Genomic DNA, 13,665 nt, shown 5'->3' on the forward strand with positions numbered 1-13,665 from the left:
TGAAGCTTACTTATTTTGTGTGCAATGAATTTTTATTTATGGATCAAAATAGGATTTACTCGTAAATTTTATATTAAGAGAAGAGAAGATATTTGCAATTTTTCAGTAACATTACGTTTCGACATTTACAATCTGATCATTTTCTCAGGTGGATAACTGCAAAAATATGATACATAGGCCTAACTGAAATGTATTAGAGAGTTTCAGGACCTAAGTTCTTTTTACTATCCAATAGATTTTTCATAGTTATTAAGAATGTAGTACCAGTAAAATTAAACCAACAAAGTCTCAGGTGTACTATTAATAAATTTTATTATTTTCATTGATAACAATAATAATACACGTTTTAGTATTGTATTTCTAAATCAAGTGTAATATGCTTTGTTAAAAACTTTGAAAAGTAACTTGTGTACCAGTTCCTCAAAATTAAGCAATTGTTTACCCGTCTTATACAGGTGATCTCAAAATTTTCGATAAGTCTGAAAATAGTTATCCCTTAATCACAATCTTTACTACATACGCATAGGTAAGAAACATGTATATACGAGATTATTAGAATGTAAATATAGGGTATACAAATAGGTAGGTAATCAGTATGAACAATAAAATAATACACTGAATTAGTAACATATTTTATTAAACCTTAGAGAAACCAACTTCGTGTATCACGAGTGGACACGGGCAGTTTCTTATTGAATGTTAATGTTTAAATAGATACTCAACGCATTAGATGATTTGATTTCGCCATTGGTGCCATAGATCTGTAGCAAAAGTTACATAAGTATTTGCAGTAACATTAATGATCAAACGCTGTGAACTGTATATTTACCAAAATCACAAGTTTCCGTATTTCCTGTGTCTTTATTACACAGTCTAGGTATTACACGTTATAAATTTAGATAGGCAGTACACTACGGATCAAACGCTGCGCTGTAACTGTTGTACTGTATTTTGTATGCCCTTTGCAATGAACACTGGTTCGTTATGCCTGCTATAATTCTGTTAGTACCTATTGCCTGACAACTCCATCATTTTCTCCTTCACTTGGAGATGGTTCAATGCCCCAATTCAGAGAAACAAATTTAGAGTGCCCTAAGTGCACATATGTACGGGTTTTTCTCAAATTTGGTTCAATAGCAATGTTGAAATAGTATTCTTAACGTATTAATACACACATATTCATACTTTAATATCCATATTTTATAAAAAAGTAACAAGTAAGCACAAAAAAGTTAGTAAATAAAGTAATTTACAAAAATTGTGTAAAGACTAGCATTAGTTTTTCAAGCCTGGTTCCAAAAGCCATTACACAGCACACAAAGTTATTTTCATTTTTCATACATACAAACTCATAATAATTGTATTACTCTTTGTTATTAAGTGTGCTTTACATTACAGACGATTGTATTTAATTGCAGCTGCTGCTAAGTTATGAACTCATTTTTTGTTTATTTAGATCTGTATGGGAATCTAAAAATGTATCAAGGCCCATTTGAATAACATTAAAGATCTAAAACCAGTGGGGCGGAGCCCTAATGTTAATATTTTAGAAAATAACAAGAGGCGTCCCTTCATAGTGAGCTCTTTTAATGGCACATCAAACATTAGAATTGTACAAAAATTAGGTAGAATTTATCTGCAGAAAAATATCTTACCGTATTAATACATAATATATTTGCATTTAGCGAAGCTACGAACTCACTCCTTAACAAGTCATAGTTGCTCTTCCTCTGTGGTGATAATTGTAAAGACACTTTTTTGCAGAATTAGAGCTTAAGTTCTGAAATGAATAAACTCCTAGAATCCTTAAGTGCTCTATAATATTCAAGTGATGATGTTTCTATTTATGTATGTCGCACTGCCATTATGTTTGTCTCCTACAAGAAGGTTTATCTCTATTCCAAGCTCTGATGCTGGATAGTACGAGGGTCCTGATAAGATCCTGGTGCTTCTAATTCCATCCTAATGCCGATCCCATCCAATTCTATAGGGAGATCCTTAGCTTAAAATATATTATTGACAGCGTTAAAGCTAAAGTGAGTTATGCTATAGACTAGTGATAACTCAAAGCTAATATTTCTTCAAGGTAAAGTGAAAACAAGTATGTCGCATAGATTATTAAGCTGTTTTAATCCAGTACAGTCCCAGGCATAACGTTAATGAGCCCAATTTGTCAAAAGAAAGTTAGATTAAAGTTGTAATTTGTATTTTTAAAACCAGTTATTCTGAATTTCAACTACTATAATATAAAAGTACGATACAAACTACAAGTGTAATTAAACGGCGTTTTCCGGAAATAAATAGAATACGTGCAATCGCTATTATACTTAGTTTAAGATTCAATTGTCCACGCTTGTTACTCAAAATATGACATATATATAGTGAAGTATTGTATAAGTATACAAAATATTAAACAGTTACGTCTGTTGAGTAAGTAAAAAAATATACTAATAAAATGACCGATAATATTGATACCACCCATCCAAACGTTCATAAAATATTCCACCACTGTTTAGTGTCGATATTGCGTGTTTCACGCAACTATAGCTACTTCTACATTAAACTTGGATGTCATGGCGCAGTCCAGTGGGTACAACGGTTGCCGCAAGATAACTTAAGTCAAGCTACGTCGAGCGTGGTTGCTCCTTGGATGGGTGACCGGTGTAAGATCCTGTCCTTGAAAGTGGCCTCACGGACATTAGTTTCCAGTCACCATCAAGCCATTGGTCCTTATGTTTAATTATTAATGAGGGTGATTATATCCTTCATATTTAATCTTTTAAACTGTTCACTTATTCTAGACCACACGAATATACGTATTGTTTGTTTTATGTGTGTCCTCCCATTACATAATTTAGAAGAATTATATTTATATAATTCCTGTCAAAGAAATGAGCAATTAATTATACACTTTATTGCGTGGGGCCTGTCATACCCCACAAAGAGTACACATTTGAAATATTGTATAAATGTAAGTTACAAAATGGCTTTTATAAAAATGAGCTGTACGAAAGCTCATTAGAATGTACAAATCTATATATGGTGCACAAGTTAAGAATCTTACAGGGTAAATGTAAGGAAAGACGTAATAATCCTATCTTTGCTTGTTACAATAAAGAATATTACCAAGCAATCAAGATCAAATGGCCCTCGCTCACTAATGTATAATGATGTTTTAGGCACCTTGTGTTTATTATGGAAAATAAACTCTTGAGGACCTGCAGTTTTTGAAGTCTGCATTTTGGGGAACAAGTTATGACTGAATGGATTTTTCATCTTAAGCGACTACTCTTAAAAACTCGCTTTTTTAAAACTGATAATTCTAACCTTTTGCTTAGTATGGTCTTCAACTTCATACAGTAGAGAATTATTCAGTGACGAATTTTCACACTTTTTCTCAAAATATCCTCTCAACGCTATCCCAATGTCACCCGAGTTAACTATAAGAATGTAACGAATACGAATGTATATAAAATAAGTAATAAACTTCCCATTTTCATGTAGTATAGGCAGTCATTTTGTTTCAAGTAAACTGTTCTGTACAGAAAATATATAGTTTAACTATACAGAAATATAGTACAAACAACCCCTTTCTTATTTACAATTTATTGAACAGGCCATTGTTATTCACATAGATTTACTTTTATTTAATACGTAATTAAGACTAATTTTGATTTAATCTGCAATTCTTTTAACCCTTTAAGTATATTAAATCATTATTTAGAAACATTTGTCTCCTCATAAAATAGATTAAAATGTAATAACTTTAAATAGTACAATCTTATAACAATTTGAATCCTTACAGACACAGACCCTTACAAGTCAAGATTTTAGTTGACCTAGACCAATCCGTGAGTGACTAATACTGCAGTAGTTCTAAAATTATTTAAATTTCTGGTTTTCAAGTATATTCTTAAATTATTATTGGTCGGATACACAATTCTTTATATTGGATTGAACCTGAAGTACCTTATGTGAAGAAGTTATATCTGGAAAATAAGTGATTAAGACAACTCTCTGTGGAGATCTGGATTTATTGAATTGTATTTGACAATAACTTCAGACTCAGTTTATGATCTCTAGACTCATCTCCACATGTACCAGTTGTATCCCAGACTGCTTCTTAGGTCTTAGGTCTTCAGCAAGTTGCTCTAATGATCTGGACTTCAGCAACTGCACTATCCTGTACAGCGCTTCCTTTCTCTCGGGCATGGAACAAAAGATTAAACTGTCAGCATTTTAGTAAATATAGGGGTGGTACACATTTAAATAAACACATCAGAATCAAAGGTAATATCTAAATGATGGTAAAGCCCTCCGGTGCAAAATTCAGAAACAAATTTAACAAGCTCAGAGTTAGAGAACAAAATTCCAATCGAAACCCTTAACGCCGTGTTCTAAAACACGAACAAAAAACTTTACAAACAATGCAGCTAAGCGTCGTTAGTTCACTTTTATTTACCCACTTCAATTTGAATCACCATAAAACCTTTTGAGCGCCCAAAGTTTATTAATACGACTTTAAAATTCAAGTAAGAAATTGGTTCCCGTAAAGAATTATATAGATGTGTCTCCTATTCTGTAAAAGGAGACTGAAATTGTGAAACACAGCCGTCCAACCACCATTTATACACAATTCTTCCTGTACACTTTGGGTACAGAGGGGATTAAACACTTTTATAAACAGAAATTTGGTAGCTTCTATTACAAAATAAGGTATTAATTATTAAGAGGAATGGAAAAGCCTGAAACAGTACTTTTAATTAACTTATATTAATAACGACCAAGAGAGTCACTTCAATTAATTAAGTATACGTAAATCTGCCTGTATAAAATAATATATTTGATTAATCATATTGTTATTATTATATTATTATTATTTTTATTTTAATAATAAAATATATTATTTTATTATATTTTTGGGCTTTAAAGCTGCCCAAATTAGTGTTAAATACTGTGATTAATCATTACTAAAACTAATAGAATGCTTTGGGTAAAAAGAAATGGTGAGAGAAGGTTAAAGTAATGAATATTAAAAGTAACTCATCCATGTAAGGTCCTGGTATTCTCGTACGTCACGCCACCAATGAGATGATAGTAGAGTGAAATAAACAAAACTAATTTGTCCAAAATCCTGAATCACTTTAAACATTTCTTTTGCCGTTTCCCAGGTAATATATACGATTACGAATTTCATTGTTGGATCTGTTTTATGTGGTTTTATTTAGTTCAATTTTTGTACAAAACGTGTAGGGTCAAATCATTATGACAGCCCTAAATGAACTTATATTATCTGTTTTAGCCGATTTGTTCATAGATATGTCAATGAAATAATATTGCTCGATCAATATATAAAAAACTTAGTAAACTATAATAATTAATGATCAGAGCTTAATATGGACATGAATATAAGTAAAAATTAATTTAATATACAAGAGTATTTTTACCATAAAATTAGGTTTGAAAACATTTCTGTTGAACCAGGTAGACGATAACTTCACCAATACATCCGACGCACAGGATTTTGAATGTCATTACATTATATAAAATTTGTTTTGTTGAAAACTATTGCAACATAAACTGAAAATTAATAGTTGAGTAGGTAATATACACTGATTAAGTGAAAGGTATTTTATCCATATCTCTGCAGCCTCAGGCCACACACGGAGTCACCTCTCGCCAATTACGCCCCCGAACACGACGGTACTGCTTCCCTGCATTCCTGTGGAATGTTTCTGTAAATAAATTGAGCTATAAAAAGAGTGTTTTCGATACTGAGGTTGACTCTCGAGGTCTGGAAACCAATGTTGTCCTATTCCTTGTTCCATATTCCGTGCAAGGTTAGTGTAAACATTTTATGTTCATCAGTTTTAATAAATGTTAAAAGAATATATATATACACACGTTAACAAGCGTATTAGTACAGTGCATATAACGTTTGTTTAAAATAAAAATATTACGGATTTACTGATCACATTTAGTGCAAAATGATGTGTATAATTTACATTCAACTGAAGCGTCAATAAAATGAAAAAACGTAAGTCCTGTGGAAAATGTGAGTAAAACATCAAATTATTGTATAAACGTACTGAAGTTTACTTAAAACATCCCTAAGCATGCAACAGTTTGCACAATTTTAACGATGTTTACAAAACAACTACATGATTAGGGAGCGACGCCGAGCGGTCTAAGACGCCGGACTTTGGATCTGAGTTAGATATAGCGCAGGTTCAAATCCTGTCTGTGACCGTTGTACTTTTTATCAGTAGGCCTACCGTACCATCAATCCTGTACTGTATTGACTCTCCCTTTATTCTGTTTTATTAAGATTCTCGCACAGGCCAGTGGTCCACGAAGAAGGGCAGAATAAGGCTTAAAAGGGAATCAGCCTTTCATTTTCTTAACTAAATAATCTGTGAAGGTTTTCCTTACAGGCTAAACTTAACGAGTGCGGGAACGAGCATTAACACCATAAGCTCTGGTGAGATAAATAAACAAAATTAGGTCCTCTGGAACTGTGAAAAATTCACATAAATAAATCTATGTAGACAAAACAAACACCTTTAAAAATTGTATTTATTTACCAGAAATGACTAATTCCTTTTTTGATAATGATAATAAAGCCGAAACGAGATATACTGTAGATAAACCGCTCGCAAAGAAACCTGCGCAGAAACAAATATCTGAGCAGCCACGCGCAGGAGGGGTCGGTCCCCCTCCAGTAGTCGTGAGTAGGACAAGCAAGTCTTCGTCTCTTTTTAATAATGATTTGTACAGCACAGTTCTCAACAATTTTTGTACCTACTCTACGTTAATGTGGAGCTTAAGACACAATCAACTCTCATTCTAGAATTATTTTTTTTATTATTAATTTACAAAGTATATCTCCGTTACTTGTTTAGAATATAATATAATATAGTTTATTCTTGTTACTTTGGTCGTTTTATTGTTGATTTGTTATTTTTTTCTAGCTGTTTTGATGGTACTAATGGCCCAATTTATTGATAATACTTTTTAGAACATTTTCACAAGTTGATGTTTCTGTTAATATTTATATAGGTTGTACTATTTTATGTATAAATTATATATGAAGATTACTTGAACGTATATCCTTGCTTTAATTTTTTGAATATCAACAAATTGTGTTATTTCATCTACAACTTATTGAAAAGTTTTGTTGTTGTTGTTAATATTTATATAGATTCTTCATATTGTTCAGTCATCAAGAAAATAAATTTAATGTTGTAATAATGTGTCAATACACATTGTTCATTGAAATAAAATAAAATAAATCCATATAAGCATCTGATAAATTAATATTTTGGAAGTGTTAAAGAGATAATTGTCTGTATCCTTGTTGGAGTTAAATAACTCTTTGTTATTAAATTATGATTTATTATACAGAGAAAATCAAAATAAGTTATATGGTATTGAATGCAACTAACGCTGAAGTAGCCTATAAAAAGGGTATAGCAACTGAATTAAAATTACTAAAACATGTGTTTACAAAAACTGTTATCACTACGTTGAAAGATCTAGGAACAATATCTCATAATGGAACAGAGAATACATACATGTATTGTGGAACAGAGAATTTTAAATTTAGTGCCAATAATAAAGGACAAAATAGCATCCATCTCATGTTGAATGAATGGCACATCAATTAAGATAAAACGTGTTAGCCCACACCGTTTGTCAGCAATAAATCAAGGGGTTATGTGCCTTTGATAATGGCTATTTTTCCTGATAGCTGGGAATGTAATTGTAATCTCGCAGCCAAAGTGTTCAATACTAATCAGTAATTGCCATTGTGTTAGTTTTGCTAGCTTGTTCCGGAATCTTGAGAAAGAAGTAATGGATCTGGCGGTATTATTCGTGGAGGTTTCAATTGTGCTGTCTGAGTTACAGTCAAGTTTCCATAGAGGATTTACGAGGCCTAGTGAACTACTGCGAGTTAAAGATCAAGGACAAAATGGTATGGTGGCGTCTCTTGATTACTCGGAGGCGTTTGACTTTATAAACCGTTGTATTCTTGTGTCATTGTGTAAACGTGTGTTGTTTAAGATAGAATTTACTTTTAATGAATCTGGAAACAGAACTTTATTTGTTTAAACTTGATAGATTTGATCATACAACTAAATATCTTAAGAGGGCCAAGTTACGCTCTACTGACAATGTGCTTTTCTCTTAGACCGTACATTTAGTACAAACAACTTTGCCACCAAATCTATCAACTTACCTGAAGAGGAAGTTAACGTTATACTTAATGTTTAAGATGTGCTTTATAAAAGACACCTAATTTGTAACATTGATGTATACTCAGAAAAAAGGGTTCACGTAATGTGGATTCAGGGAGAAAACGCACTTCTTGCGACCTCTAAATTTTTGTCATAAATTCTTTAAGGTCTAATTAAATCTAGTAGTTTAGCTACACATTTTATTACTGATATTACTTGATTTATTGTATTTATTTATGTTGAAACGCATGAAGCTAACTTGAAACAAAGGTTTTATTTAACTATTACAAATTATGTTCAGTGTGACTGGTGGAAAGAAGGCTCACTCCACAAACCACAAGTAATAAAATCCTCTGACGGCATTAAATTGTAATTCTTTAATAATAACTTTAGTTTACTAATACTGTACATTTCATTGATATTTTATTAAGAACTAAAAAAAACAGATGTCTGTGATAAAGAGGAGACCTTTTAGCTTATGAGCCAAGAGCCAATTTACAACGTAGAAGCACAAACCCTGAATTTTCTGGAAATCGATACAGGCTTTGTTTAATAACAAATAAATTATTCACCTGCTGCCCTAAATTTGGTGGAGATCGAAATGAGAGTGTATCGAAAGAATTACAAAATTAAGACATGACTACAAGACACATAAATAATAGTATAGTTACATAATTTTGTCAGACAACTGTATAGATACGGGAGATCAACCTGTGTCAAGGGTTTGTGTGTGTTAGTTAGCTGACTGTGATTTCAATTTATTTTCGAACTGACAGTTAGTTTTCAGCGCATAAAACTAATAAACATATAATATGAGTATAAGTTTCCATGTTTTATTATTTGTTTTGATGTACAATAATACCCTCTATTCAACCTCCACCAAAACTAGCTCGGCTAACGGTCTAATTATTTCAAAGAAAAAATTTCTTTAATTTCTTGTGTTCGTGTGTATGTGACTGAACTCCTAAACGACTGGACCGATTTTGATGAAATTTTTTATGTGGTTTCAATGGAATTCGAGAATGGTTTAGATTCAATTTGGTCCACTGAAAAATGTTTTGTTAAATTAAGTTTTCATTTGTAAGTAGTTGTTGATTTTGGAGTGTTTCACCTTTGATCCGGCAGACTGCTCTACGACACGTATTACAAAGTGAACTGATACTTAACAGCTGTTAATACGTTCAGCTGAGGTTCATCAAAGAGGCAGAAACATTTGTTTACATTTAAAATTTTTTTTTTTTTTTTTCAAAAGCTTTATTTCTGGTTTAATTATACACAGAAGTTTGAATCATAGAGAACAGAAGAATATTAAACATTAATAACATAAATACAGTTAACAGAAAATAAACAATAAAATTAGTACTTGACAAACAATGTAAGTTTCAAATTATAATAAAATGTCTTGAACAAGACGTGATGTAGCACTTAGTTTTCGGATGTAGTCACAGATGGTCGGAATTTCTAATTCATTATGAATCTGTCGGTTTCTAACAAACCATGGAGAATTTGTATTCTCAAAAACTTGTTTTGGTTGATATGGAGGCAAGGCAAACTGGACAAGCATAACTGAATATTCCTTGGTAGATTAAAAATTTAAGTTTAAGAGAAATTGGGTACATTTTTTATGTGCTGTTTATAAGTAAAATAAGACACCCAAATATTTGGAATGAGTAGAATTTATTTTTACTGAAAAAGTCCGGTTTTCTAAAAATGATTCGATGATGTTTTGCAAGTAATTAATAGCTTATACAGAAGAATAACTTCAGCATGTTTCCAGGATTTAGGAAAGTAACCAAAATATCTTCGAAAGACTGTAAACAATTCGGCAAGATAATATTAGTTTCTAATTCGTTATGAAATACTTATTAGTTTCAATAGTGTTTTTACTGTTTAGATCTCCCATTAAAATAGTAGGACTATTATTATAGAGAATCCTATTAAAATCTTCATCAACAAAAACTCATTTATTTCTGTTAGGTTTATCTGAATTAATCAAACAAATAGACTTGTTTGAGATTGTGGACAGTCTATGATAGAGAACAAAATTAGTTGAGGGAAATGGGTTGATTAATATACTGACGGTGCATGATGAATTGCATGATGTTACAAGGGAATAAAATCACTCATTTAGCCCAAAGCAACAAAAGGTCCTTGGACACACAGAGATATGCGAAAGAGGCATTTGGTTTTGGATCGAAAGGATTTGTAAATATATGTATGACACTTCGAAATTGGTGATACAAACAATACACTTTATTAAACCATCCCAAACAAAGTTGGATTTTTATCAAGATCTTTAATGACAAGGGTGATGAACAATTGTATATTTTGCCATACAGCAGCGCTTGGTAGTTGTAAGCGCAAGTACTTGTTAAGAATGTATGCACTGTATACACTTTCACATGCTGAATATCACGATTTTGCTAGTACGATCGTTGATGAAGATTGCTTGCCTAAATTTAGGTTTATTTAAAAGATTATAAAGATATACTGATCAGCTCTTTGTAAGCTAATAACGCAAAACTTTTAGCTCTCCAATGGCTTTGAAGGATTCAAGAAATTCAACTATGGAAAAGGATTAAGGGTATTCGTTGTTGTATAACCAATAATGGTGATAAAAAGATATTTCCTTCTTTAAAGCAGTTTGTAAGATCCACAAGAGAATGAGTTGATGTTGAAAGATTAACTGAGTATGTTTTCCAACTACGCATTGAAACTCGTGTTCTGATTTCAGGACTATTTCAAAACTACATTATATAAAATAAGCAATGATTAAGTGACCCATGTATACAGTGACTCCTTGGACAATTGTGGCATATTTAAAATGAACAATTAAGGGATCACTTCTATTCCTTGGTGTAGGATAAATATAAATAACATGCGAGAGTTACACTTTTCCCAAAGATAAAGCAGCATCTTGATAAGGACGATTAGTAATTTTATTTTATTTCCGAATAGTTCTATTAAACATAAAAACTGCTGATTTGCTTATCAGGTCCAAACAAGAATGAGATAAAAACATTCAGGTATAGTTATGTAACTAGCTGAACTTTTCAGCTTATCTGTTGATCATTTGATGTTTTATGGTTGTTCCGTGTTGGTTTACATTGTAATGGTGGGTTTTAGACTGTTTTTGTCCAACACAGAAGTCAGTAGAGCGGTCACTTTGTTAGAAGAAGGTGTTTCCCAACGGGATGTGGGTAAACACTTAGGTGTGAGTCAGTCAGTGGTTTCAAGATTGTGGAACCAGTAGTAGAAGCAAGGCACTCTTCGTAGAAGACCAGGACAAGGCCGCTCGAGGTCTACCACCCTCATAGAAGACAGTTTTATGAGTTGATACATTTCGTAATCGGTTTTAAACTGCTATAAAACTTCAAAATGACCTTATTTAAGCAACTGGAACTCGTATATAAGACCAAACTGTGAGAGATCAACTCCGAGAAGCTGGAATGAAGTCTAGGAGACCTGTTCAAGTGCCCGATCGACTGCACGTCATAAGAGAACGATCAGTTCTTAAGAGACCATAGGCATTGGCAGTTGTGACAATGGCGTAAAGTAATATTCACAAACGTGTCAAAATTTACAATGCTTGGTAACGACGGCCGTATTAGAGTATGGATAAGAAGAAATGAGTGATTTATACTGTTGCCTAACTCCTAGGGTTCCGTTTAGAGGGAGCTCAATATTAGTAAAAGTAAAGTGATGTCTTATTTTAGTAGGTGAAGTTAGGACTAAGAAGCCCTCTTTAACACAACCTGGAGACCATCGAAGGCTTAAAGGTGACTTCCGAACCACCACCAATGGCCGGGGCAGGCGGTATGCTTGCAAGGACAGGATCGCTCAGCGGTCACCCATCCAAGTAGCAGCCACGCTCGACGCTTCAAGTGCAGGGCGGCGTCGTAATGATAATTTGATAGTCGAACAGACATTTTAATGATTCGAAACTGTTGTTTAACAGCCCAACGTTATGTGAATGAGGTATTGGACGTCCATAGTCGTCTGAAAGCAGAACGAACAGTTCAAGATTTTGTATACATACAGTATATGGAAGATGGAGTCTGATACATACTCGTATATACATATACATGTACAATACATAACGTAACAGTATTGGAATGACCTGCTTGTATCCAGGCCTAAACCTAATTCAGCACGTCTGGGAATAACTAGGGAAGCATCATGAACCGGCCTAACCAACCCAGGACCTTGGATGAGCTGGAAATGGCGTTAAGAGAAGAATGGGCGCAGTTGCCTCAAGACAGCCTCAAACGAGTCATTAGAACCATGTCACAGAGCATTCAAGCGGTTATTTCAGCTGTAGGAGGTAACATGGGGTATTGAGTACGGAATAAAAAAAATAGATTATTGTTTGTTACATTTGAAAGTTAATAAAAGAGTTATTTTTATTTTGATGTTTTGTTTTGGTAGTTCATTAACTGTCCTAAATTTAATTAGAATTTCAAACTTAAAACGTTATAAAGGCTTAAAACTAGTATAAGGCTCTGAGCATAAAAATGTGTTAAATATCAAACAATAAATTATGTAGAAACTATTTAAAAAAGTAACCTTAAATTTTTTAGGTACACACACACACACACACACACACACACACACACACACACACACACACACACACACACACACACACACACACACACACACACACACACACACACACACACACACACACGCACGCACGCACGCACGCACGCACGCACACGCACGCACGCACACGCACGCACGCAAGCACGCACGCAAGCACGCACGCACGCACGCACGCACACACACACACACACACACACACACACACACACACACACACAATATTGGAAACGGCTATAGTTGTAAATACACCAAAACTAAATTGTATTATTTACTCAACTTTATGTAATCTTAATCTAAGTATGTCATATACTTTTATAATAAATCAGCAATTAAATTCTTTATAGAATATTATGTTTACTGAAAACAAACACAGCGGTATTATATAGTTTTTTTTAGATTTATTAACACTATTGGTTGTTATGTGTTCACTCGTCATGTTATGGGGAGAATTAACGTACTCCTACAGTTACCTGAATTGTGCGGTGCGTCATTGATTAATGTGGTAATGGAATGAGTGTGAATGATTATTACTGGTAGCTACGATTATAAAATTGTAATATTAAATTATATGATTCGATTATCATTACGATTTTTGAATATTAGATTAAAACTTTAAAAAAGTTACTAAATTATTTAATAAAAAAAATTATAATTATTATTGGTGAAGTTCATGTGGCTTATTTTGAGGGAATTAAGATTTCCATTATATATTCGACTACAATTAAAGCGAACTCGTTGCCATAATCAAATGGCAACTTGAAAATTGATTATCTAACAGGCATTTTTTTTTTTTTTTTTTTTAGTTAAACTTGAGGACTTAGGC

The sequence above is a fragment of the Homalodisca vitripennis genome, chromosome 6, assembly GCF_021130785.1.
Source record: "Homalodisca vitripennis isolate AUS2020 chromosome 6, UT_GWSS_2.1, whole genome shotgun sequence".
In the NCBI taxonomy this organism is placed as follows: domain Eukaryota; kingdom Metazoa; phylum Arthropoda; class Insecta; order Hemiptera; family Cicadellidae; genus Homalodisca; species Homalodisca vitripennis.